This window comes from Grammomys surdaster, unplaced genomic scaffold, assembly GCF_004785775.1.
Source record: "Grammomys surdaster isolate TR1022 unplaced genomic scaffold, NIH_TR_1.0 372, whole genome shotgun sequence".
Classification (NCBI taxonomy): domain Eukaryota; kingdom Metazoa; phylum Chordata; class Mammalia; order Rodentia; family Muridae; genus Grammomys; species Grammomys surdaster.
This window is the reverse complement of record NW_021604791.1, coordinates 10,507,819-10,513,546: the sequence shown is the minus strand read 5'-3', so window position 1 is coordinate 10,513,546 and position 5,728 is coordinate 10,507,819. Positions and strand designations below refer to the sequence as shown.

The window sequence follows — 5,728 nt, the reverse complement described above, 5'->3', positions numbered from 1 at the left end:
TCTCTCTCTCTCTCTCTCTCTCTCTCTCTCTCTCTCTCTCTCTCTCTCTCTCTCTCTCTCTGTGTGTGTGTGTGTGTGTGTGTGTGTGTGTGTGTGTGTGTGTGTGTCTGGGTCTGTGTGCCTGTGTGTGTATACCTGTGGTAGAAAGAGAATATGTATATGTACGTGTGTGAGAGAAAGAGAAAGTTTGTATATGTTGTTTGTGCACACATGCGTGCCTAGGAAAACACATATAGAGGTGGGAAAAGACAGAATAGAGCACCATGGAGTGGACACGCCTCCCATGGAGTTAAAAGGCTGTGGACCTCTGGCAATTGTGGAGAGCAGAAAGCATCAGCAGAATGAGAACCATGAGGAGACAGCTAGCTCAGTGGCCTCCAGTGCCAACTGCCAGATTCTCGGACTTGTATCTGGAATCCTGCATTGAAATCCTGAAGAAGAAAGCCCAGCAACTGTTGATAACATCACTGATGATAACATCAGTGAACACAGGCAGAAGGACCATGCATTTATGACCAACTTCAGGGGCAGCTTCAAGATGAAGGTCTGGCAGCGAAGTTGGAAGAGAGGATATACCAGATGTACAGACACCACAGCAAAATCATCAGGAAAGACTACAAGAATTCACCCAGAAAATAGCAAAGATCAGACATCTGGAAACAGAGCTCAAACAAGTCTGCAAAACTGTAGAAACTGTGTACAAAGACCTATGTGAGGTTCCCACTTCCAAAGATCAGAACTACAAAAATGACAAATGCTGATTTCTGCTAAGAGGCTTCTGTCTTAACTCCTCACCAAGAGAAGGCACAGAGGCTACTGTTTAAGCCATGCTGATATTGTTTTTATGGTTCTGTAACCCAAAACAAAAGTCACCAATGATCTTTGTGCTAATTACCAACATGTGACAAGGTTGGACCCAGTCATAGGCCTCGAGTTAGCAAATTCTTACAACCCACATCTACAGTTGATTAAATATTTTGATTTAAAAAATAAAAGCTGGGGGGGGGAGGGTGAACACATATATGCACAAAAGTCTAGAATTTAGAAGGAAGATGTAGAAGAGACCCATCTTTGAACTTGAGGAATTTTGAACTTTGAACTTTGAGCAGCATTTAAAGCCATGAGCCTGAACTCAGTAACCAGAAGGGTCTAAGGACTAAGCCTGCTTCCCACTGTTGAGAGGTGAGAGAAATGAAGAGAAAACAACAGAGAGGAAAACTAAGCAGCTAGAGACGGAGGGAGCCTTCTCTTCGAGTCAAGAGCAGAGTTCATAACTGAGAAGAATGTAACTCAAGAGTAAAGGAATGGACTGTGGTGTAGATGCCTTGAAGACAATTACAGGGAAACTCCTCTTGGAAGCAAAGGTGGAAAATACGGCTCTAAACTTGGGGTAATGAGATAAAATAGGCTTTCATTGTCAGTACGTATGTATCTGTAAGCTTGTATGGATGAACATAGAAGCCTTGAGAAAAGAAGGTTGAAAAATGAAATCCTATGAAATACAGACAATTATGGTATCAGTAGAGGCAAAGGAAGGAGTCTAGCATGCAGCCAGAGGGCTGTGAAGTGAATCTCATCAGGAAAGTGTTCTAGAATCTAACAGCAGACAGAATGCTACAGCTGGAGAAGAATCAGGGACAGAGGCCTCCCACACAGGATGAAGTCACACTTCCTACTTCCATTTTCAGGGTCTTCTGGCTCTTCTGAGAGGTAGTCCTTCAGGGCTGTTTCAAATCCCCCCAGTTTCACAGACTGTAGGAAAGAAGTGCCCAGCTCACACCCAGACTGGTGGGCTGTGTACTATTTAATACTTTCCCATTTAAAACAGTGCCAGTTGCCTGGTCCAATAACTGGTGTTATTTACTGCTTTTCTGTCCTGTTTTGTCTCATGTGTAGTAGGCAAAGACTCTACCACCAAGCCACATAAAGTCCAATAAGCTACTCCTTTGACCATCTCTCTTTCACTGAATAATATCTGCCCCATCAACCTGCTCTGACCCGTGTCTCCCCCAAATATTCATCTGAAGCCAACTTCTTGTATAAGGTCTGAGTCTATGCTTAAATATTTGTCGCTTCAGTGGCCTGTGACGTCATGAGAAATAGTCATGTTTTCATTCCTTTCCCAACTGTAATAAAGTCCATGCCACAAAGAGTGTCTACGAGCTGAAATGTTTTTATGAGCAAAATGCATCATGGCTTCCAAAGTCATCTGAAATACATCACCTCTGTGGTAAAGTGGTTCTACTGTCAAGTCTTATCATTTGTGTCATGAAGTTGGAGAGACAGATGTTTGAATGGATTTGACCTTCTCCAAGTCCCAACAGTTAGGAGGCAAAGTCATCTAGGCTCTCACGTAAGTCATTGATGCTAAGTCAAGGCTGTTATAAGGGGTAGCATCTCTGTCTAGAAAGGGTGGTTAGGTCACTTAAAACTTTAAGCAATTTAAAGTTATAGATGTAAGAAAATTTGAGATTCTGGGAAAAACATCATTTCATCTAAAGCTGCCATCGTAATGAAAGGCGTCTGGTTAGCTTTTAATAGTTTCACAGCACTGCCTATAATCACTATCAAAACAATGATTCTAAGAATCTCAAAGAAATAGTATGGCATAATCTCTCTGAAATGAATCTGTGGTTCAATAGAAATTGAGAGTGGGTGTTTTACCATGGTCCAGCAACTACACTTAGGGAGTCCGATACTATGAAGTGGTTGCTATCAGCAACGAGAGCAGGACAAAGCAAACACAATACTAAGAGAAGAGGAGTGGGATGGAAGAACAAATAGCAGGAGCTCTTTCATGGCAGGGGATCTCTTTAGACTCACAGAAATACCATTTAAAAACGTCTTTCCATATATGATTACAACCAAGGTAAAGTAAAGGATTAGTTGGAACACTTGGAATGATTGATGGGCCTTGAACTTTAGCCCCCCTGAGTTCTCACAACCCGGCTATGGAAACGCGCACAAATGTTTATTTTTAAACTTCTCAAGAACAGTTCCCACAGCATTATCACTTCAGCACGTTATTTACTTTGCAAGGCCCGGCAACAGAGAGGCTAAGACAACTGTGAGCCGTGTATGAGAACAAATTGTCCCAGGAATTATGACTGATTTAAGGGAAGCTAAGAGGAGATGAATTGACTTCCCAGAACCATGTGTTGGGAGAGGCGATTTTTACAGGTTGTAGACTTTGGCTCAACATAGTCTGGAGAGACGTTTGAGAGTTCTTGTGAGAACGGGGTGTAGAGGAGGGTAGCGTTCAAGGATTACTAATTGACTCCTGAGATGGTGTGATGCACTATTTGGGGGAAGCAGGAGCAGGAGGTTTGGGGGTAGAAGGATGGGATTTAAAATAACCCTGGGATGATCTCTCTCAACCTCAATTTCTTAATTTATAAAATGAAGATGAAAATACCTCGGGGACTTACTTGAGGCGAAAGGGGCTGACAGCTGCGAAAGTGCCCTGGTATAAAGAATGAGGCTCCAAACATAAAGGGAAAATACTGTTTCCACGGGCCAGTTATTTCACAAGCGAGGAGGCAAGACAAAGGCAGGAGTCCGCTTTTACTCATATGTGTTTCCGAGGCTAAGCAGGAACCTGACATGAGCCACAGTGTCTGCTGGCTGCACGAGAACCCCCGTTTCCTTCCTGTTTGTCAAGAAGGACCCCTTTCCAGCAAAATAGTCATTCCTCATCCACGGAATTGGCTGCATGCTACTCTCCTGTCATTTATCCTATGTCTCTGTAATTTCTGCATACGGCATTTACTCGTGTTATTGGTGTTTCTCTCTCTTTTTTTCACATGTATTTGTCGTAGTCTATGCTCAATATCCCTTGAAAGTCAAGAAATATGATTTGGTGATGGTAGATGGTAGTGCAGATGCTGATGGTGGTGATGGTGGTGATGGTGGTGGTGGTGGTGGTGGTGATGGTGGTGATGGTGGTGGTGGTGGTGATGGTGGTGGTGATGGTGGTGGTGGTGGTGATGGTGGCGGTGGTGGTGGTGGTGATGATGGAGGTGATGGTCATGGTGATGGTCATGATGATGACTGTGATTGTGAGAATGATGAAATTTGAGAAAGAACTTTTTAAAACATAAACCTCTGTCAGGGTTTCTTAAATTCAGTATCACTGACACTTTGGACCACATAACATTTTAATATAGGGACAGTACTTTGTTCATTGAGGAATGTTTATCAGGCTGTCCGGTCTCAGTAACAGACTCAATTAGTAATACAACTTCATTTCTACTCAGGTGTAACGACTAAAACTGTTGGGAAACCACCTACAGTTAGGTGCAGCATTGCTGGGCTGGAGACATGGCTCGGCGGTTAGGAGCACTGACTGCTCTTCCAGAGGACCTGGTTCTCAGCACCCACATGGCAGCTCACAATTGTCTGTAACTCCAGTTTCCAGGTGACTGACATCCTCACACAGGCATACATGCAGGCAGAGCACCAATGCACATAAAATACGTCATTTTTAAAAGAAGCACATTGCATGGACATAAATTACTACTATGCTCCCTGATTGTATATTTCAGAGACGCTAGGGTGATACTCAGAATACAGCAGGTACTTCTTTTATTCAATGTAAAAATAAACACGAGAGAAAGACTGCGGTGGGTAATCTGTAAGTGGTCTTACATGTCTGTACTCTATCATAAATGCTTTTCTACTTGATACACAATATATTGTTAGCACACAAACCCTTTTCAGTAGGTATATAGGTGTGGTAGAAATCATATTCTTATTTGTACATGAAGATCATAGGCACCAGGGGCTTTCCCTAGGGCATAAGAATTATAAATATATCTAAGATGAGTCTGTTGTTCCATCAAGAATGAGGCAAAAGATATTCTTAAATCTAGGAAAGTATTTCATCTAACAGATGACATTTCAGAAAAAAGTTTAGAAAAGAGCTATGTAAAAAAAAATAAATAAATAACCGCAACTAAAAACCTACAAAGACACTGGGACTCTGATTGCTTAAGAAATTAGCACTCTAGTGAACACATGGCTCTAATTATAAATGTTTCACCATTTTGCCAAAGCCATCAATCTTTTCACAGATCAGAAGTCCTACAATACTTCCTGATGGCATTGAACTGATATTCCCAGGGACATCTCAGGGTGACTTAATGAAGAACAGATACTGAGGGGTGTGTGTGTGTGTGTGTGTGTGTGTGTGTGTGTGTGTGTGTGATTTTGACTTTCAAAACCTGCTACTCTTTGACCAATAGTATGGATTCCAATTATCAGAACACAGAGGGAGTCTGACTTAGTCTCTGTATGTATTCGTAAACCCCATGTAAATTGTGATATTTTCAAAATGACCACTAATAAACACACTAAGTGTTTTTATCCAATCAACCAGGAATAAATGTAGGTGAAACAAGGAAGTCTTGAGGACCCTTCTAGATGACCTGTTCATCTTTCCATCAGAACATTTGTGTGTGTGTGTGTGTGTGTGTGTGTGTGTGTGTCCCTGTGTGTGTATTAGTGTGTATGTGGCTGTGTGTGTTAGTGTATATGTGTCTCTGTGTGTGTATAGTGTCTCACTCTGTGTGTTAGTGTGTATATGTCTGTATGTGTGTATTAGTGTGTATGTGTCTGTGTGTTAGTGTGTATATGTCTGTGTGTGTGTATTAGTGTGTATGTGTCTGTGTGTGTATAGTATATATGTGTCTCTGTGTATGTGTTAGTGTGTATGTGTTTGTGTGTGTTA

The 5,728-nt window shown here is 41.9% G+C and overlaps 1 protein-coding gene and 1 pseudogene across 2 annotated transcripts in view; one reads left to right on the top strand and one right to left on the bottom strand.

Moving 5' to 3' along the window:
- Corin (corin, serine peptidase) overlaps nt 1-5,728 on the bottom strand; it is a 200,043-nt gene that overhangs the window by 105,339 nt on the left and 88,976 nt on the right. The window lies entirely within an intron of this gene.
- On the top strand, nt 194-761 carry LOC114632224 (annotated as a pseudogene).